The sequence below is a fragment of the Pezoporus occidentalis genome, unplaced genomic scaffold (genome assembly GCF_034315485.1).
Source record: "Pezoporus occidentalis ecotype Australia unplaced genomic scaffold, CSIRO_AGI_Poc_V1 ctg43, whole genome shotgun sequence".
In the NCBI taxonomy this organism is placed as follows: domain Eukaryota; kingdom Metazoa; phylum Chordata; class Aves; order Psittaciformes; family Psittacidae; genus Pezoporus; species Pezoporus occidentalis.
In genome coordinates, this window is record NW_026915758.1 from 3,164,174 (window position 1) to 3,187,231 (window position 23,058).

Below are 23,058 nucleotides of genomic sequence, written 5' to 3' on the forward strand. Positions count from 1 at the left end.
CAGTGTGATTAAAATGCTACACATGTGCTTGAAAAAGATCCTAGTGATTTTAGGAATGTTAGAAGTTTTAAGATTGCATCTATCCTCAGACTAAGGTGGTAAAGCCACAATATCTATAAAAGCAGAATGAGCATCCTGAGACTTGCTGAGTGTATAACACCACCACTAGCATTTTTATAGCACTTTTCAATGAAATTGCTCCTAGCATTTTAAACAGGAGGTTGTGCTTCATTAGCCTTATTTTACAGTTCATGGAACAAACATACTGAGAAAGTGGCAAAAAAATTATAGGAACAAGATCACTACAGAGGTCTTCTCATTCCAAAGTCATTAACAGCTACCCTTTGTTACACTGTTCTTAGACTCTCTTAGCTGTCTTGAAGATGTAGACTGTCCAAAAGAGAGAGACATATAAATTTATTTGCTTCTCTCATGACTTTAGGAGAGAGAATGTATGTATGTATGCAGTTGTTTCAGTACAAGTAACAAAATTGCTCCAGTGATGAGAAGTGGATGGAGTATTAGCCGATGTTCTCACTTCACACTCTGATGCAGTCCCACACCAGCCCTGCATTTCAGCACTCCCTAAACTACAGCCAGGATACTGCATCTACCTTTGGGACCACAGTGTGAGAAGGAAAACAATAAACAGGAATTCAGTGGAGGCAATTTACTAACAATTAGAAACTTTTTTTTTTTTTTTTTGAGAAATAACTAATACTGTGGCTTAGAAACAAACCACAATCCTACTGGCACACACTGTTAATGTAAAAGATACTAAAAATGTATATGTATTTTATTAGGATGTGAAAAAGGGTATTGGATAAAATTTTTTCTTGGTATTGTTTGAATTTTATAGACTGTTAAAACTTATTATTAGTCTTGTAATTAAACAATAAGTAAACCATTAAGTAGATAATGGGGACCATCACATACTCCATATAATTATTACTGCACAGTGGACAGAAGTTAAGAACCACAGTCTCAGAAACTGTGTTTGCAGCAGTTGCAAATGAAAGGATCCTGTTACCCAAGACTAGATCAGCCATCTGACCTAGAGAGCCATTGCATAGTATGGCAATTCATTGGGTAAGTATGGTACTGCTTGCCCAGATTTTTCATATGCTCTGTCAAAAAAAAAACCTTTTATCAGATGCTGTAACCTCTTTTATCCGGATCCTGTTTGAACTCCAGAGTGGAGATAACAGCAGGAAACAGCCTAACTTCAGTTCCATATAAAGTAACAGAACAAATAATTAGAAGGAAAAAAGTTAACCTACCAAACAGAATTTATAATAAAAATGCAAGAATAATTTATAAAAAAAAAAAAGCTTTCTAAGATTATGAAGACTAGAAAGCTACTGTACAGAGGAAGAGATTTGATAGGTGCATTAGTTAGATTCAGCAACTGCCAGTTTGTGTCTTCGAAAATTTCTTAGGAAATCGAAATTAAATTCTGGACATATTCAAACCAATGACTAAAAACAGTTAAACACATTTAGCAGCATTTCAGATAAGCTGGAATCCTTCTGAATATGGGGCTGTCCATTATGAGATGATAATCTATTTTATCAACCTGCCTTCCACACAAACACAAAGCATGCTCACACACTTGCAGGAATAAGGAAGTGCTTGATCTGTCGTCTTGGTTGCTGCTCGGTTGCTTTTTTTTCTGAGTTGTATTCAAGGAATCTCTTAGTCAAAGTCTTCCCTGTTTTTCTGGATGATTTATATCTGTTTACCAAACTATCTGTTGAGGCACACTTGTGTGTCTTCTGCTATAGTAGACTAATAGGATCCTGTCCTCAAGTAACAAGTATTCTAGCATTGGGAATGGTCAACAAGGATGATACACAAACATAAATGTTCATGACCATTGGGAACAGACAGAAACTCACTATTTATGGGCTGAGCATGTACTTCCTGATTATTTTCTGTTGAAATCATAACTGCAAGTTGCCCACATATGGAACTTTGTCAAAAAAATTTGTTATAAAATGTGTTTTCTGATGGTTTGCTTCTCATTTTCTGACGTATGACACAGGAAAGTGTTATTTTTGGCAAGAAATGCTTGCAGGATACTCTCACCTAGATTCAGGGGACTGCAAGTTACCTGCAAAAGCAGAGTTATCCTATTTCATACCTGAAACTAATAAAAGGATTTCAAACCATGTCAGACATTCAGAAGTGTGTGGCTCTGATTTTATTGTCAGAAGAGAATAGTTATAGAAACATAACTTTGTTATAGCTTGAAGCTTGTATTTCATATGAATAGAACTGCAACTTTTAAATGTGACACTTCTGAAACACAACCAATTGTCTTTGTTGGTTTTGGCTGGAGTAGAGCTATACTATGCTTTGGATTTGTGCTGGAAACAGTGTTGGTCATACAGGAAAAAATAATGTTTCATTATTGCTGAGCAGTGCTTACAGAGGTCGAGGCCTTTTCTGCTCCTCACCCCACCCACCAGTGAGTACACTGAGGGTGAGTTGGGAGGGGACACATCCAGGATAGCTTACCCCAACTGACCAAAGGGATATTCCATGCTTTATGATATCATGCTCAACAATATAAAGCTGGGGGAAGAAGGAGGAAGGAGGGGACCTTTGGAGAGATGGCATTTGTCTTCAGAATTGACCGTGATGCGTAATTTAACCCTGTTTTCCTGGAGATGGCTGAACACCTTCTTGATGATCAGAAGCAGTGAATTAATTTTTTGTTTTGCTTTGCTTGAGTGCATGGCTTTTGCTTCACCTATTAAACTGTCTTTATCTCAACACACAAGTCTTCTCACTTTTATCCTTCTGATTCTCTCCTCCATTTGAGCAGGAGGGAGTAAGCAAGCGGCTGGCTGATTCTTTGATGCCAGCTGAGGTTAAAACATGACATTGTCCCAGTAGACTGTCAAAACAAGATGTATCAGATTCAGCTCTCTTCCACAAACATATCACAATCTGTTTTGATAGGAAAGGAATAGAGTTTAATTATTTGCTTTTAATCTGACTCCAGACCTGATATATGGCACCTCATTAAGTTCTCTTCACTTGTTCTGTTAAAAACAACCATCCACAAAGGAGGTATGCAATTTCTAGCACAAAAGATAAACTCTATGCTATCCTACAAACTCAGCCAGCCTGAACACCTGACTTCTGGTTTTGAAGGGTAACTGTCACTTAGTACCACAGCACATGTAACATCTTGTTAGCAAAATAACTTTTCATCTATACCTCAGAACTTTTCCTACTTCACAGAGTCCAATAATCTATCAAAACAAAATAATAAATTTATAATTCACTACCACAATGCAGGTAAATCCCCCCAAAAAACTGAAATAAAATCAGGAAAAGAAAAAAAAGACATGGGTAAGTTGTTTTCTAACTCAGTACTTTATTATCATACAGCAAGGCTTTTGAATCCCAGAAATCCATTTTGCAGCATGTGGAAATTTAAGGAAGATACAACAGCTATGACATTATTTGAAACTGAGAGAATGTGGTAGTACTTTTGTCAGCCTCTCTGTAATACAGCTAGTTATTCCTAATATAAGCTAAGGCTTTCAGAGAGGATGAAAGTCACCAGTAAAGCCCAACATCCTCTGGAAGAATGTTATGTAAAGCACAGGTACATCATGAAACCTAAGGGAAAAATAATGGTATCTTAAACTTGCATAGCACATTTCATCTGAGGGATCAGAAGTACTTCACAAGGCATGTGGTTTAGGCCCTGCTAAGGTGTTCTGCCTATGGGTCTGTAAAAGGTGTGTTTTCTTTCATTGAGTTTCCATTTATACTGTGGATGACCCTTTTTCCCCATGTAAGCAAGCAAGCTTTCAGCCCCTGAAGTATCCCACAGTACAGGGAAATAATATTTTAATAAATAATATTTAATAAATAATATTTTAACCCTAAACCTTTCTGCCTGATACAATATTTCCCCAGCAAGAATCTGAGTTTTCTAGCAACCATGTTATTATCATCTCCAACCCAGAACCATACCCAGAGGAGTACCGGAAGAAAAATGTCCTGACTAAACCACTTTCTGACAGTGGAAAACCTTATTTAGAGGCATTTTTCAGTCTAAGTAAGGATCTTCCATCCCCTACCCCTCTTACTAGTTTGATACAGCCATACTTCCCAGGCTTATCTAGAAGGTACACAAGAGGGGAACGGGTGAATTGCATGTCAAGGAAGATCTTGGATCTGCTTACAGTGATGTTTAAGCTCTTAAGTAAAAGGCTGAAAACCACCATCAGAAAACCCTATCTTGCTACACTTTCCCAACTCTACTGGAGAAATAACATTTTTAATAGAAGGATTTTACTGTTACTTGAGAATGAAACATGCATATCTCTCATTAGGAAGCATGTTGCATACTGTCAGACAAAAGTTCCTTTATACTAAATGAAGGGGCATGATGGATATAATTGTCAAAGCAAAGAGTCAAAACTTCTAAGCTCTTCAGACATATAGAAATCTCTCATGTCTTTAATATACCAAAGGCTCTGAGTCATCTGTGGTGTTGTTAAAGCTCAGAAGATACCATCAGATTGTGGAGAAATGTGTTAAATTTAACACAGATTGAATTCTTGTAACTCAGAGTCTTCATCCCAGAGAACTACCATTCACTGCCACAGGATGAATATCCTCCTTGCTTTTTCTGTAATCCATCTACACAATTCCTTGTCTCATTAAAAAAAAAAGAAAAAAAAAAAGTTATTTTCCCCAAGGCTGTTTTGCTTTCATTTTTTCATATGCTTTCCTTAGTGTTGACAGATACTCAGCATAACTTCTGCTTGCATTGAGAACACTCTCATTCCTACCTAAAGCATGAAGATAAATTTCAACAAAATTTGTGGCTCTCTGAAAATTCTGAAAATGTTCTAGAACTGACAATATCTCATCTGGCAATCTACGGTGCTGGCTTAAGTGGCAAATTGTTTACACTGCTACTTGAGACTCAGTGGTTACTACTCCTTTAGCTTACTACAGGTTTTACACCTATCATCTTAAACAACCCTCCAAAATCTGCTATACAGAAAAGGGATAGCTAGTCTAGAAAACTAAGGTGCAGTAACTTTAGTCTTCTCAAGGGAAAGACAGTTATATCCCAGGAAACCACATGCACTAGGAAAATGTGTTCAGAAAATGGCAGTGATAATCCAGTGTTCTCTTCTTTTAATTCTCCTGCCTCAGTTACATTTATATCTTAGAAGGCCAAACACAGAGCTTGCTATCTGGATAGTTTACACTGTCCCATCCAAGTAACCAGAGTACTTGTATTCATTAGTGCATTTGTACTGCTAATAGCTACAGCCACTTATTACAGACACCAACGGCCTTATTTTGTGCTTCTTTTGCTTTTTTTTTTGTTATTACTTGTAAGGTTATATGTCCTTCTAGACAGAATATGATATTTACATGATCCTCCTTTGCATCCTTTCCTCTAAAATTAAGAATTTCTATTATTTTTTTCCTTTTCCCAAACATTTTTGGTTCATATTCTTGCATTACATAGAATCAGGGAATAGTTTGGGTTGGAAAGGAACTTCATAGAATCAATCATAGAATCGTTAGGGTTGGAAAGGACCTTAAGATCATCTAGTTCCAACCCCTTCCGTGGGCAGGGACACCTTACGCTAAATCATATCACCCAAGGCCTCGTCCAACCTGGCCTTGAACACTGCCAGGGATGGAGCATTCACAACCTCCCTGGGCAACCTATTCCAGTGCCTCACCACCCTAACAGGAAAGAATTTCCTCCTTATATTCAATCTAAACTTCCCCTGTTTAAGTTTTAACTCGTTACCCCTTGTCCTGTCACTACAGTCTCTAATGAAAAGTCCCTCGCCAGCAACCCTATAGGCCCCCTTCAGATACTGGAAGGCTGCTAAGAGGTCTCCACGCAGCCTTCTCTTCTCCAGGCTGAACAGCCCCAACTTCCTCAGCCTGTCTTCATACTGGAGGTGCTTCAGTCCCCTGATCATCCTCGTGGCCCTTCTCTGGACTTGTTCCAACAGTTCCATGTCCTTTTTATGTTGAGGACACCAGAACTGCACACATTCCTTCCCTCCAGCGTATCAACTGAACCACACAGCTTGGTGTCATTGGCAAACTTGCTGAGGGCGCACTCAATCCCACTGTCCGTGTCAGCGACAAAGATGTTGAACAAGACCGGTCCCAACACCGATCCCTGAGGGACACCACTCGTTACTGGTCTCCAGCTGGACATTGAGCCATTGACCACAACTCTTTGCGTGCGGCCATCCAGCCAGTTCTTTATCCACTGAGTGGTCCATCCATCAAATTGATGTCGCCCCAATTTAGAGACAAGGATGTTGTGTGGGACAGTGTCGAACGCTTTGCACAAGTCCAGGTACATGACATCAACTGCTCTACCCCTCTCCATCAGTTCTGTAGCCCCATCATAGAAGGCCACCAAATTGGTCAGGCAGGATTTCCCCTTAGTGAAGCCATGCTGGCTGTCACCAAGCACCTTGTTGTTTTTCATGTGCCTGCGCATGCCACCCAGGAGAATCTGCTCCAAGATTTTGCCAGGCACAGAGGTGACACTGACTGGTCTGTAATTCCCCGGGTCATCCATTTTCCCCTTCTTGAAAATGGAGGTTATATTTCCCTTTTTCCAGTCATCAGGAACTTCACCTGACTGCCATGATTTCTCAAATATGATGGCCAGTAGCTTCGCAACTTCATTCACCAGCTCCTTCAGGACCTGCAGATGGATCTCATCAGGACCCATGGACTTGTGCACGTTCAGATTTTTAAGATGGTCTTGAACCAGTTCCTCTCCTACAGTGGGCGCAAGGTCTTCATTCTCACAGTCCCTGCATCTGCCTTCCAAGACTTGGGTGGTTTGGTCAGAGCCTTTGCCAGTGAAGACCGAGGCAGAGAAGTCATTCAGAACCTCAGCCTTCTCCAAATCCTGTGTAGCCAGTTCTCCAGAGAGCTTCCTGAGGGGGCCTACATTCTCCCTAGTGTGTTTTTTATTTGCTATGTACCTGTAGAATCCCTTCCTGTTATCTTTAATACCTCTAGCTAAGTTTAATTCTAACTGAGCCTTAGCTTTCCTAACCTGGTCCCTAGCTTCTCAGACAACATCCCTGTACTCTTCCCATGCCACCTGTCCTTGCTTCCACTTCTTATAAGCCTCTCTTTTCAACTGAATTTTCCTCAGCAGCTCCTTATCCATCCAAGGAGGTCTCCTGGCCCTCCTGCTGCACTTCCTTCTGGTTGGGATGCAACACTGAGCTTGTAGCAGGTGATCCTTGAATATCAACCAACAGTTTTGGGCCCCTCTGCCCTCTAGGGCTGTATCACATGGAACCTTCTTAAGCAAGTTCCTGAAGAGGTCAAAGTCTGCTCTTTTGAAGTCCAGGGCAGTGAGCTTGCTGCACGCTCTTCTCACTGTCCTGAGGATCTCAAATTTGGCCATCGCTGCATCCAAGGCTGCCCTGGAGCGTCACATTTCCAAGGAGCCCTTCCCTGTTGGTGAGCACAAGGTCAAGCACGGCACCTCTCCTTGTCAGCTCCTCCATTACTTGCAGAAGGAAGTTGTCTTCTACGCCATCGAGGAACCTCCTGGATTGCTTGTGCCAGGCCCTACCGTCCTTCCAACAGATGTCAGGGTGGTTGAAGTCCCCCATGAGAACAAGGGCCTGAGAGCATGAGGCTGTTCCTATCTGTCTATGGAGTGCTTCATTGGCAGGTTCTCCTTGGTCAGGCGGTCTGTAACAGATCCCCACAGTAATGTCTCCCATAACTATATTCCCTTTAACCCTGACCCCCAAACTCTCTGTGGACTGCTCACCTGTCCCCAAACACATTTCCATACTCTCCAGCCTATCCCTAACATAAAGGGCAACTCCCCCTCCCTGCCTGCCAGGCCTGTCTTTTCTGAAGAGCCTGTAACCTTCCATTCCAACACTCCAGGCATAGGAGCCATCCCACCATGTTTCTGTGATGCCTATTATATCATACCCCATAGATGCCCACACATGTCTAATTCCTCTTGTTTGCTCCCCATGCTACGGGCATTTGCATAGAGGCATCTGAGCCGAGCTCCAAATGAAGCCGGCTCATTGGCTGGAGCGGCTGGAATATCTCTATATTGCTCCAAGCATTTATTATAGGTTCTGGCAACTGCCTGGGTGTGTTGGAATGGAATGATGCCCCCTTCCCCAACACATCTAGTTTAAAGCCTCCTTGACCAGTCTGGCAAGACTCCTACCACAACTGCTCTTTCGCTTCTTTATCAGACCAGCTTTACCAGCCCCCACCAGACCTGGCCTACAAGCTTGGGTCCTGTGTTCAAGACACCCAAACCCCTGACTGTGACACCACCCTTTTAACCACTTATTAACCTGGACAATCTTCCTACCATTTTTAAGGTATTCCCCTGTACCCTGGAGAATTGATGAAAAGACCACCTGAGCTCCAGAGCCCCTAACCACCTCTCCCAGGGCTCTGTAGTCCTTCTTTATGTCCCCCAGGCTACTACTATCTATATCCCTAGCACCCACATGGATCACCAGAAGCGGGTAGCTGTCTGTTGGACTTACTAGAGCAGGCATCCTCTCTGCAACATCCCTGATCCATGCCCCTGGTAGGCAACACACCTCCCCTGAGACCGGGTCAGGCTGACAGACAAGTGCTTCTGTCCCTTTCAGTGTAGAGTCCCCTACTACTACGACCCGCCATTTTTTCCTGGCAGCACCAGTAGAGATCTTCTTTAGCAGTGCATCAGCCGGCTGTTTCTGGCTCGAGTGTGCTTCCTCATTAGCCCCCTGCAGGACAGCAAAGTGGTTCTGCGTGGGGACAGGGGATTTAGGGGGAAGCTCCTCGCTTTTGGTTGTCCTTTTCCTCCTTTTTGTTGTTTTTTTTTTGTCACTAATTCCCAGCTTCCCGGGTTAACGGCCTCCTTCTTTCCTTCACGAGGTAGAGGTGAAGCTCGAGGCCCCTGCACAGTTTGGGCCAGGAGCAAGCATTCCTGCTTCCTCTCAGCTTCCCTGACATCTCGCAGGCTATTGACAGCGTCCCGCAGCTCAGCCCCTGCTGCAGGAGGACCTCCACCAGGGAGCACCGGGTGCAGCCCTGCCCATTGTGCACCCTCCCCTCACCAGACCAGTGCAGGCACTCTCTACACCCCGAGCTCTGCACTGCAGCCTCCCCTCCCATCGTCTCTGTCTGGGTGCCTACGCTGGCCACCGCCGGGGCAGCCAGAGCAGAACCCCCAGACGGGGCCCTGGTCATACGACAAGTGCTCACCATCCCTCTCGAACTGCCGCGCAAACTGCCTCGACCCGCTCTGTTCACCGCACTCCTGGTCGCTCGCGCTCCCTGGGGCAGGTTTCTAACCAGTCAGGGCTGGTGCCAATCTAACTTCATAGATAACCTACTTCCAACCTCCCTGCCATGGACAGGGGATCTCCCATTAGATCAGGCTGCTCACAGTCCTATCCAACCTGATTTTGAACACTGCCAATGACAGAGTAGCCATAATTTGTTGGGCAATATGTTCCAATGTCTCACCAATCTCATAATAAAAATTTCTTCCTTATATCTGGTCTTAACCTACCTTTAGTTTAAAACTGTTGCCCCGTGTTCTGTCACTACAGATGCTGGTAAAAAGTCTCTCTCTATTTTGTTTATAAGCCCCTTTATATATCCAAAGGACACAATAGTCTCCCCGGGCTGATTTTAGAATCTGATTTCACTTCTGAAAGTGTTAATTTTGTGTACACAATTCTCAGACTCTTTTGAACAGCTTAAAATGCAGACCTAACGCACCTTTTACCTTAACGTAACATAACATGTCTGTTCTTGTCATCCACAGCTGTTTTCATATGTAATGAAAAGCAGTGAAAAACTCTCCTGTATAAGATCAGAACTGTAAATGAAATGCAGCACTAGCTACTCAGTCTGAATGCGGGGCAAGGCTTATGGCATAGGCACAAAAACTGTCCTAATATTGCTTCTTGGATAATGTGCTTGCTTCCAGGATACTTCCCTGTGGGAGTTTTTATTTTGATTGGTTAGTTCAGTTGGTTTTCACTCAGACTGTTTGCTTAACAGTTTTGGGGTTTTATTTATATTGTTTTGCCCAGGATGCTTGTGCCTGGTGACAATTACCTCAGATTAAGCATAAAGCAATTTAGTGAAGAATCACCATTCATATCTGAAAGTTAATTTTTGCAATATGCTTCAGGTTTTCCAAAGTAAAATCATATAGGTCAGCAGATTAGGTAATACTAAAATCTTTGATCTGTTATGTCTGAGTTTCTTTAGGCACAAAGGAGTTGCAGCTACCAGTCCATTAATATAATTTTGTGAAAAGTTGTTAATAAATCTCATTTAATACAATAATAATATGAATATTACTTGAATTTTAAAACTACAATAATGTTTAAAGTTTTGATCTTGTAAGTTAGCAAACAGTGAAACATGCAAACCATAATCTTGTGATGGACATGTCAGTAGTCAAATGTTATGGCTTGTTAACACCACTGTCAATGAAATTATTTCGTCAGTTCTTCTTAGTCTCCAAATACACCATTTGTTAATGTGTAGTGTACTCTCAGGACAGCCTTGTTTCTCATGTCCCCAAAAGAAGAAATACCACAAATACTTAAATAAACCAGAACCACTGAATAATGAAAAATAGAGACTATTAAAAAATAAATATATTAAATATTAACTGGAAGATAATTGAAATGACCCTGCAAAAGAACATCTTCTTCAATCATTTTTTTTCCTCCAGCAGTGCAACTTCCTTTTTAAGATGCCAGACAACATTAGTTAAAATATATATTATTTCTGTATAACCTGAAACTTCAAGCTCTTGAAACAGTCAAAAATGCCATCAAATTTACAATTTTCATTTTTCAACTGCAATAAATATGATTTTCAGGAAAAGACTACTTTCTTTAGCAAAGCAAAATCTTTTAATCATGACCTCAGAAACAATTTTAGTTAAGGAATTAGTAACATTTATGGAAAATTTCATACTCCTGAAAATCAAATTTCAATCAAGATTGTCCCATCTTCTTTAACATTTGAAAACTCTTTGAAAAGCTGCAACAGCTTTATCTGAAATATAACATTTTTATGACAACTGCAAAAAAAAAAGAACCAGAATATAAAATTATTTGTTATGTGAAAAAACATTGAACTGCACGTTTTGAAATCTTGTAATAATTTGCAGATAAACCGCAGCAAACCTAAATTAAGCTAAATAATCTGTAATAAATTTACCACTGTACGATGTTACTTTGTACCTCTCTTTACAAAGATGCATCAACACAAGGCTGACACATAAAAACAGATTAGAAACCAAACCCACTCTATCATAACCTATGTGCAATTACACTTTAGCTATTTAGCAGTGGCCACACTTATGAAGAAACCAAAGAATAATTTATTACAAAGAATAACGTGATCACTTCAGAATATGACTTTTTTTCCTAGTATCTGGAGTTACAGTTCAGAGAGAAGAAGTCATGATATAGTCTTCCACAGTGTTAGTTGTGGAAGAAGAAAAATTACTCCTTATGTTTGCTTGTTGACCCCTCTATTAAAACCAGATGGTCATTACAATTTTTTTCTGAGCATTGCTATTCATAAATAGATCGCAGATGTTTTTTTGAGGAGATGGAGAAGAAAGGGTATTACTTTTTATACAGGAACTTTAAAAAGTGAAAGATTTTAATGAAAACCATCAAGCTGGTTAAAAGTTTGGTTTAATATTTTGGAGTTTTTGTAAGCTTACATATTTTGAAAACCACAAGTAATGTATTCTTTTTTACTTTAGCAATTCTGCTTTCATTTTACTCAATGTGTAGAATACAAGAAGTAGGATTAAGCGGCTATTCAAGTGTCTACAGGAGGGGTTTCTCCTGCTGCCATGATTTTAGCAAAAACCTGAATGGAATTACCTAAGTTGACAAATGCTAACATCTGCCAGTGAAGATGTTTCCACATATTAGGCTTTTCCATCGTTGAATTCAATATGATATGAAAGTAAGATGAATTAATTTTTATTTTAGTTTTTTTTTTTTCCACCAAGGTGACAACTAAAGTTCTGTGTAGCCGTTGCCTCATTTGAGGAAGTCCAGTGCAGGAAGCTGACCTGTTGCACTGATCCTCATTCTTTTGGGCAGACACAGAGTGACCAGGGACTTGGAATCATAAACTCAATTTTTACATTCTTTTTTTCTGATTTACATTTTCATTATAATAAATGGCTGCAGCACAAAGTGTAATGTGCTGCCAGCACACCTATCAGTGGGTGCAGAGTTCTTCCTCTGATTGGAATTTCCAGTCCTTAATGAAGAAGGCAGTCAGGTTAAGGTGTTTTATAGTCACTGGCCTGAATAATACTCGAACTGCACCAAACAGCAACACAAGATGTCTGTAAAGAGGGTGGCCTTCTGGGGAATTGCAGCGTGGTGAAGTTCTCAAAAGCAACAGTTGCATTATCATGAAAATACAGGACCTGTCAGTGATGAGTTGGTGCGTAACACTCTTACCTGTAACTTTGCTTTTCCCCACTAGGAAACCACTTCAGCCCTCAAAATCAACACAGTTACTAACTTGGCTGAACAAGTTAGCAGATTAGATGGAGTTTAGTCTTATGTAAATCACCCATCCAAGCAAGCTGGGGCCATAGATTTTGCTGAAATGCTAACTGTAACCATTGTATCATGATTTTGTGTTGCCATTTTGAAGTAATACAGTGAATTGAAATTCTGGCCTCATGCAAGAAATCATTAGAAGGGTATATGAAATGGTACTTCAACTGAAGTCAGCACATACAGTTTGATCCCAAGTGTGCAGTCTTTTTTTTTCTTTAAAAAAAAGAAAGAGTTGCAAATACTGATTCTTTGAAGCCTATTTTTAATACAGACATGCAAAACAGCTACATATGTTATTAAAAATGCAGTGCAAAGTACCTGGCTTTGCTGACATTATATTTTGTGCTGAGATTTCTGTTTAAGGCTTGAAATACACAGAAACATTTCAGGTGAGGCATTAAGCACGAATATTAAGAATAACAAAATTTCCTCACAAAGTCATAAGAACTATAAGCCCACATGACTAGCTTTATGTGGTCCCATCATTACTTGCAAACCCAAACCATAAACAAAAAGAAAAAAGATTGTTTATTTCTGGTATTTGCAATCATAATGATGACACATAGAATTATAGAATCATAGAATGGTTAGGGTTGGAAAGGACCTTAAGATGATCAGGTTCCAACCCCCCTTACACTAGACCATGTCACCCAAGGCTCTGTCCAACCTGGTGTTGAACACTGCCAGGGATAGAGCATTCATAACTTCCTTGGGCAACCCATTCCAGTGCCCCACCACCCTCACAGCAAAGAACTTCTTCTTTCTATCTTACCTGAACTTCCCCTGTTTAAGTTTGAACACACTAGCTCTCGTCCTGTCACTACACTCCCAATGAAGATTCCCTCTCTGGCATCTTTGCAGGTCCCCTTCAGATACTTGAAGGCTACTATGAGGTCTCCACGCAGCCTTCTCTTCTCCAGGCTGAACAGCCCCAACTTTCTTAGCCTGTCTTCATACAGGAGGTGCTCCAGTCCCCTGATTATTCTCATGGCCCTTCTCTGGACTTGTTCCAACAGTTCCATGTCTAGCGCACCTCATTTTCCTGTTTATATTTTAAGCATTTTAGGCCATGTCTAAGATAAGAAAATGGCTGGTAATTTACTTTTTTGCTAGTATAACAACATACACCATTTAAATAAATGTCAAAAAATATATATTTTCCCTGGAAGCAAAGTCTTATTTTACTGTTTAGCTGTATGTCAATCTACTTGTCTTCAGCCTCTAACACTGTGTCCAAAGCTACTTTGCATATTTATGGGTGTAAGTAATTTATAAAATTTGAAATGGCTTTAAATAATTAGTAAAGCAAATGAGCAGATGTTTTGGAGTTCTGGGCAAATCTATAGTTCACGTTAAAGTAAAAGCAGAATTTAAAAAAAATAAGGGATACTGGAACTGCTCTAGCCCCCTTATCTTCACGGTCCTGTATGCAACGCATGTATGTTCAATATTATTTAAATAACAGCAAGACATTCCAGATATTAACTATCATTTACATGAACTTACAGAAAAAGATATTCTGAAAGGATTATTTATTCACTGTTTCTAATCTTTGAACTGTTACATGAGAATGAGGTTCTTTAGATTTTAAAAGCTGAATCTCCTATCATCTCACAAACATTATTTTTTCTTTAATCTCGCATCCAAACTGTTCATTTCTTATCAAATGAATATACAGATCAACAGTACAAGATTTTACATTGTATTATGCATACAGATACTCCATCAGTATGCTGAAACCAAATGTCTAAAATCGTTTTGCACCAAAACTAGCATTCTCTGGAATTTGTATACATCCACATCCATTTTTCTGTACCCATATATATCAATATGAATGTACTTTAAATATATATATATTTCTATACATATCAGGGAATTTCTTGTTCTATATAGTGTTTAAGTATTTGCAAATTTAAAGAAATGCTATACTGCACTATGATGTACTGCAAAAAGGGCCTGTGAATATAAGGTTCTTGTTTTCCCTAAGCTTTTACACTAAAAGGCTACAGCTGACATGCTTATCAGAATAAAGCTTTGCTCTGCTCTTGCCAGTTAAAACCTAAAGACACTTCAGTGTTTTTGTAACTCATTTTCATAGAATTTAGAATCATAGAATGTTTTGGGTTGGAAAGGACCTTGAGATCATCTAGTTCCAACTCTCCTTCCATGTGCAGGGACACTTCACATTAGACCGTGTCACTCAAGGCTTTTTCCAACCTGGCCTTGAACGCTGCGAGGGATGGAGCATTTCCTACTTCTTGGGCAACCTCTCCCACTGCCTAATTAGTTAGGTATTGTCTGGTGAGACATTTCCATTCATAAGTAAAAAAGACAAACACCAGATAGACGTTTAATAGGTACAAACTTTGAAGCTGAGGGGTTTATACTAATGGGCAAGGGCACTGTCTCCTGCCGCTGATCCCTGAACCTCAGAAAGATGAGAGACCAAGATGCACACTGCAATGGTAGGGCACTGCAGAATAAAAGAGGCAGGAAATTCATTTCACTGTCTGCTCTTGTCAATCAGGATAGTTAGCTCTGCAACTGGCCCTAATGAAGGTAAGGTACCTAAAATTGTCTTGCTAAAGCAAACAGGGGCCCACAGAATGAAAACAATTTTAATCTGAATAAGAGCACAGTTCAGTCAAAATGTGCTTGATTATCTTTCAGCAGAAGAAGCCAGCAGTACCTCTGGAAGGTGTCAGTAGCCACAGCAAAGTGGGATACCCTGAATCTTGAAAAGCCTGAATACATAAAGATGTTTTGCAGTAGATAATGAAACTTAGATTAACAAGGTGGAAAAAAAACCAAAATCTTATTTTGTGCTGAAATATGTCTGTGTCTTATAACAACCTTTATCTCCCTGAATAAAGTTCTCCAGTAGGCAGAATCCTAGTTTCTAATCTGACTGAGCCAATGATTCAGTCTGTGACCTTGGACTAATCACTTGACCTTCCTCTGCATCAGTCAAGCCATCTGGAAAATTGGGTGAAAATATCACAACATTGAAAATCAGATTCTGTACCTAAAATGAGGTTTTCTTTAGGGAAAAAAAAAACAAGCAACAAACAAACAAAAACAGAAAAAAAAACTGTAGAGAGGAAAATAAATTGTTACTTATCCTGAACTCTAGGTTAGAAGGCCAAAGCAGTAATTTCCAGTGTTCACTCTGTAATGATACAATGCTTGCTCCATAAATACCATGACATTGTGTAAGACTATCCATATAAACAGATTGTCTGCAGTTGCTTTGTAAGCAAAGCTTATTCATATAAATTAAAGTTTTTAAAGATTTCTGTTAGTTCAACCTTTAGGCATTTAAAAAAGAAAAAAAATCAGTGTGCTCAATGTCTGAAACAGCCTTGCAGAAAGAGGAACTAAAATTATAGCTGATTAAAATTTATGCAATTCACAGCAAGGTTCTAAACACATTCCAATTTCAAACCACTAAAGTTCAAACGAGAATAAACAGTTTTCAAAGTCATTGAAAACAGAAAACAGAAAAAAAAAATAATAATTTCTCTCACCTCTCCAATCTTTTAATTAATCTTTTTATTAAAGTCTTGGAAAATAATATGTAATGTTTTCAACATCTAACCTTCAGTTGTTATCAATTATTGAACTTTCTGGTTGAAAAAGAAACCAAAATCAAAACCAGATTTTAACAGGTCCTGTTCCAAATATACACTGAAAGTTCATTATTTTAATTTGTGAATGAAGAATCTAATGTAACCTGATCTTGTTACACAAATGCTTTTTGAGATTAAGTAGAGGGATATAAACATTGTCATAGAAAGCAAATATTTCAAATACTTGTGGCATTTCTTACAAACTGACAAGGTTTGATTAAAAAAAAATAAACTTTTTTAAAAAATATTAATATATTCACAACTAATTATGAAAACTGATAGATTAAGCCTTTCATGCTCAGGGAATACGAGAGCAATCATGATTAAAGGCAATTTATAATTTGATATAATTATTTGGGGTAACACATTAATTCTGTAGATAGTCCCTAAATTCTCCAAAAGTATTTTATATTCTGTATCAACAGCTGGTACTTGTAAGCCATGGTTTTGTCCTGTGCTTCAGCAAGGTGTTTAAGCAAGTACAGATCTTCAGGTAGGTAAGTTATCTCATTAAATTTAAATGAGAATTTGCATGTGTTTAAATTCACTTCACAAACTCTGATGACTGTTTAGATATAATTCTTCAGATAGTCCAGTGTTTTGAGAAGCTTTTAATAAAAATAAACTGAAATGAAGGAGTGAAATTAACATAGTCCAGCTGAACACAGCAGAAAGATTAGTTTATTCTCCACATAGCAGAATACCTCCATAGATTTTCATTCTTATCACATCTGCCATAAAACAGTGAACATCAGTTAATTTTTCATTGTTCAAAAATTAGGTCATGGAGCAGCTTCTCTTGATGTTACCCTTGTTTGTTATATTATATATATATTATTATTATCACAAAACACTTGATATCAGCAAATCACTTGGAGAGGATCATGTGACTAAGGATACCAACTCAAGATGAGCAAAAGCAAGGCTTGAATTATGTTGATGATAGCGAAGATAGCTTGAAAGTTGGAAGTCATGCTTTCCATCATTTGCAGTGGAAAGTATACATCTTCAAGTTGTCAGGTCAGTCTACTCTCCATGACTGTTCCTCAATTTCTTATTGATGGCAAAGTCTGGGGGAAGGCTTTCAACACTCCTAAGTCCTGCTGTTTCCACTGGGAAGCAGTGATCTAGTGTTCCTCACTTGACTTTCATCATTATTCAACTGAACAATGCCTACCAGGGCTTGTGGTCTTTGGCACATATCAGATTCCAGCCAGTGTCAAGTTGGCAGCATGCATCTCCACTGACCATGGCCCTGTGAACAAACCTCAGCTTCTGACCTATTGCTCCCAAAGAAAAAAGTTTCAAAAGTGCCATAACCCTTATCTGCAAGATCTCAGTTGATCCCCATATCAAGGGGACCAAAACATTGATTTAAATACAGTGAGAAACCTGACAAAAAAAAATCACTTTGTTACTTTGACATTAAGAAATTTTCTGTATTAAAAGTTATTGGTGTAGACTTCTGTGAGCTTGGTCTAAAACTGAAGAGTGAGCTCCCAGGGAGATTAGAGACCATTAGATACCTCATGATCTTTCCCTTGAGATGCAAGCTGCATTCTGCTTCCTTGACTGTGATTGCCCAATTCTATTATTCCTCTGGATGTCTTTCAAACTAAAATGTACCACTCTGCTCATTCTCCCCCAGAGAGAAGACAGGAGGGCAAATACAAGACGTTAGTCTTTGTGTCAATTCACAGATACGTTAAGTGTGTGCTGTAAGAACTTATATAAATATTAAAGACTACACAGTTACTAATGAGTCTAATTTTATGTCACCTTAAAAAAAGATTGTGTAAGAAGTGCTCCACAGCATAATAACATACCTCTTACCCATGCCTTTCAATTGGTGACTCAACAGGCCAGGAAATAAAGTAAATTAAAGTAAGATAACAGAAGTTTCATACACTCTGTACCAGTCTAAAAGCTATTGAGAAGTTCATGCATTTTCAGATTATGTCAGGGTGTCATTTGTCTTCATTTGACACCAGTTCTCCGGTAAGGTTGTATTTTCACCGTATAAGTGAGTCTGATGCTATATTAGCACAGGGGACTAAACATAAGCAGCTGTATAGTAATACCCATACATTTAAAAGCACAGCCTATTTCAGTTGATGTCAAAGGAGCTTTCCCACTATCAAAACTGAAACAGGAAGTGACCATAATAGATAGCTATATTCCACTTGCAGTGAGGAGAAATAAATCTACAGCAATGCCATTATCGATATATTTCGCTCTGAGTCTACATTGTTGTCTCTGAAAGCAGAATTATGTTCTGCATATCCTTTGTTTTAGTTTATTTGCAGTAGTGAAAAATGTGTTAAAAGAATTTTATATAGCTAAGAGCACTGAAAGGGAGGTACATTTCAAATATTTAAATGCTTTCACATACAGGTTTTCTTTCTTGGTTTATTGTGATAAGATTTTTTTTTCCTGAAATGAAAGCTGTAATTAACAGTCAAATAATTAATACATAAATCACCTGCAGATGAGCCTATAGGAATGGAAGGTTTTCTGGGCATCTTTATTTGTTAACCATAGTGAAAAAGCATACACATTAGACCTTTCAAGTATAAATGTTGAATTCACCTTTTGATTTTGAGGTCTATTCTTATTTAGTTCAAATATGAAAACATTAGTAACACTCATTTGAGTTCTGCACCTGTCTGGACAGCAGGGTCTAATTTTTGCATGATTGAGTATGTATGAGACCATGGCCAACACAGTTATAAAGAGCTAGAAACTTCATTAAAAGAAATCGAACATTAAAAGGACAAATAATGATTTTTGGATTGCAGTTTTCATCAATAAAATTTATATTTGAACTTATTGAAAAGCTTATTCCCTTCAGGCAACCAGAGTCAGTGTTATTAACCGCAATGTTTATATGGGACAGGCTTACTGCAATGACAAATTATCTCATTTATGGTAGGGTCCAGAAGTTCCATTGTTATAAAACTTACAAATTATACCAATTATTCATCACTTACTTATAATATTTTCCTGACACACAATATAAATTTGTTCAGAGAAAAATATTACTCCCTTTCCACCCCACACATCCACACTTCATTGAGAAGGTGATATGGCTGTGGGTGATGGTCATGGGTCCTAGCTTTTGTACCTTCAAAGCATTCATACTATGAGTAAAGCAAGGAATTAGAGTTATGTCTGTGCAACCTATAAAATCTGCATATTAACATTTCAGCACCATTTAATACCATTCAGAGAAACAGATTTTCCAGAGAGGTTCCTGAATTGGGATTATGGGACCAGATATGAAACAGGGGTTTTTTACTTATTTTACAAGTTTTACTCTGTGATGGACAGTTTCCCTGCTAAATCCAGAGGTCTTACTTCCAGCACCCAAAAAATTCTGCACCAGTTGTGTTATAGACGCCTTGCAGGCAACAGTGGCTTACAGATTTTGAAGACAGTTTGGAAATATCTCTCTATATTTACTCAAGAAGATCTTTATTCCAAGGTGTAAGGGTGCTATACTGTCTCCAAAGATAAATTCTTGAAGATTTTAATGGTGATGAGGTGTGCACATGTGATAGATGTATTGTCAAAATACAAGGAATGTAAAATAAATATGAAAGCATAAAGCAGTATGCATTTCTAAAACATCACTAAAGGTGAAGAAGTGGAGCCTGAAATATAAGCTGTGGATGACTGTTAAGTGTCTGAATAGTATGGTGGTGGTGGAACTACCACTTACTGAAAGGTCCCCAAAGAGTACCCCTTTAGTAAAAATCTGATCATACCTCTCTGAAGGATTATCACAACACCAGTTCTGCACATGGTTAAATGGAACCTAACTAGCTGGGACATCCAACAGCAAAAGAATTAATAAAACTCTTGTCCTAAGCCAGAGCTCAGATGTTCCTTCGTCACTTCTCCTTCACAGAAGATATGAGATCTCTCTAATAACATATGCAATTATAATGATGCAGGGAAAAAATAAAAATTAAAAGCTAAAAAGGTAAAATCAGTATGTTTAAAAGTTGTGTCAAACTTTGGATTTTATTTTTTAATAATTAATTTCCATTTAATTTTACGTTTACTTTTATTTGATTATAACAAATTACTGAAATAAATGTGGCACAAACAGATTTATTCAAAAGACATTTTTAGAAATACTGTTGGCATAGTATGGTCTGATCCAGTGACACTGAGGACACGGGCAAATCACCCTTTCATCTCAGGGACACAGGATCAGACCTCTGGCAAGTAAAAGAAAAAACTTTCTATTAAAGATTATGTACTGCAGAGTAATTACATGTTCCTGTAAATGATCCAATAATTATACCAAGTTACTCAAAATATAGTTTCACTTGCAGTTTCAGATCCCACAATAAAACCCTTCTTCAAAAGTGAGAAGTGATTACTAGAATATATCCTGTACTAACCTACAGGATAGAATATATCCTGTACTTTCATAATACTGATAGCATTGGTCTTAGGCTTGCAATATATGTTCATGTTGTCACCACAATGGAGCAGGTTCTGAAAGACAATTCCAAGAATACTTCTTCACAAATTATTCAAATATATTCTATCGTGTTTATGTTCCTTTCTATGTTGTACATTATATATTTATTTTCCTAAGTAATACACTTTTAAAACAATAGACATTTAATTACTAGCTGTTGCCACAGCTGCTTGCCTTTTTGAATGAATATTCCCCAATGTAATAACACACGTATATTCTTAAAGAGGGTTTCATTTTAAACATACTATTTCAAAAGGTTAATAAGGAAAACTGAATTAAACCATTTAGTTACCAAAAGAGTTGAGATGAGACAGATAGATAGATAATTTTGAAAATAAGTTGGCTTAAGAGTTTACAAGAGACACAAAGTATTAACCTCTCCTACTAACTTTATCTTAGACTTCAACACAGGATGACTACATCCAAACTAGTTTTGGAAAAAATGTCCAGACTGACTTAATTTCAAAACTATGCTTGGGATGCATTTGGAGAGTGCTAGCTGACTCATGACAAAACCCATTAAATAATTTAACCATTTAACGTTTGAATCATTTGAATAATTCAACAATTTAAGTGAGAAAGTTCCAGCAGCTGGAGAAATGCCCTGATGATTTTTAATTTGCCAGAACAGAGAGAGACTTAAGGCTCACAAATCTGAATTCACAGACAATGACCAAAGAGCTCTACTGTGAGTTACCATAGCCTCCTTGGGAAGCATCAAATGCATTTAAAAATAGATAGACGTGCACAATGAATATGAAAGTACTTCATAAGCGAAATTAAATATTCACATGCAAAATCAGACTGGCCACTCTAAGCAAGGCAGAAAGCATGATCTCCTAAGAGATCTGAATTATAGATGATCTAAACATTATTTGGCTGTGTAGAAGTTACCATGGATTTGGAATCTGATATTGGATGGTGGCTTTCCAATTTACGTTAGGAAAAAAAGGAAGCCAGAGGGAAAATACTCTTTGTCCTGTCAAAAGGCTATCAGTCTCTGCCATCCTTTATTTTTGAATGGGAATAGCAGATTCTTTTAATTTCCAGAATAGAAGTTATCACTACTGCATTTCATTCCAGCATGAGCAAAATATGTAAATGAAAGGCATGTGGACGTATCAAGAACAATGACAATTTCTACAGCAACTGAAATGCACATGTATGCAATGAACACCTCATCTGAGGGACTGCTGGTGATTACTGCTGTTCCCTGCATCCAGCAGCTTATGTACCTTGACCTACTTACTGATATACCACTGTGCTATACACATGTTAAAAGATACCTCCTTGTCACCACCTGTGTTTCTGAACATTTCAGAGGCATTTCTGAACTGCTCAGGGCTAGAACACATATATACCTTATTAATCACTAAAAAAACCTGTGTAAGAGCTCCTGAAGAAAGGAAAACAAGCAATTCACGAAATGTCACAACTAATAACTACGTAGGTTGCACAACCTTTCAGAAATCAAACAATATTAGACTGTTTCTAGGTGGCCTACAATGAACCAAAGGTCTGGTATACACATCCAGAAGAAATTTATGATAGGAGCAGCAATACATAACCAGTGGGGACAATGTGTATATTCATAAGTAAGGAGCTAAACATTTTTGTTGGTGAACAGTGCTGACAAAAAAAATATTAAAAAAAAAAAAACAAACAAACAAATCTAAGGTACTTCTTCTTACCAGGGAATTTCATTTCCTCTATAGGGCAAAAATTTCATTTTCTGTATTGGCAGGCAAGCAGTGCCTGATTTTTTCATTTATTTTTGTTTTCTGAGCAGTATCTGGTTTCTACTTCCTCAAAATAAAGCAGCTATTTGAAACTTGATCAAAGATGTGGACAGAATGAAATCTCTTTCCAGTTTGGAATAAAAATAAGTTTTGGAAAAATTGTTCAATTTTGCTTTACAGGCTTTAAAAAAAACCCATAAATCTATAGTCTACTTGAGTCATCTTCAGCCCTGTGGGTTTTTTTCTGAACTAACAGTGAAGTGTTATATTTAGTAAAATTGCCCCATCTCCTTAGATCCTTCTCTAACTCTCTTACCTTGTTTATAAACACAAATAGCAAACCGTGTCCACTCAAAGGTTAATATATTAATGAGAAGAAATTTGAGACCCATTATTTGTTTCACCATTTTTTTCACTTCCCTTATTTTTTTGCTTCTGGATCTACTTCCTGTATCTATAGGAAAAAAGATCAATATAAAGTTTGTTGAAAGGAGAACTTTTGCAGTTTTAATAAGAGATAGAAAGACTTTTATATCTGGAATCTATAC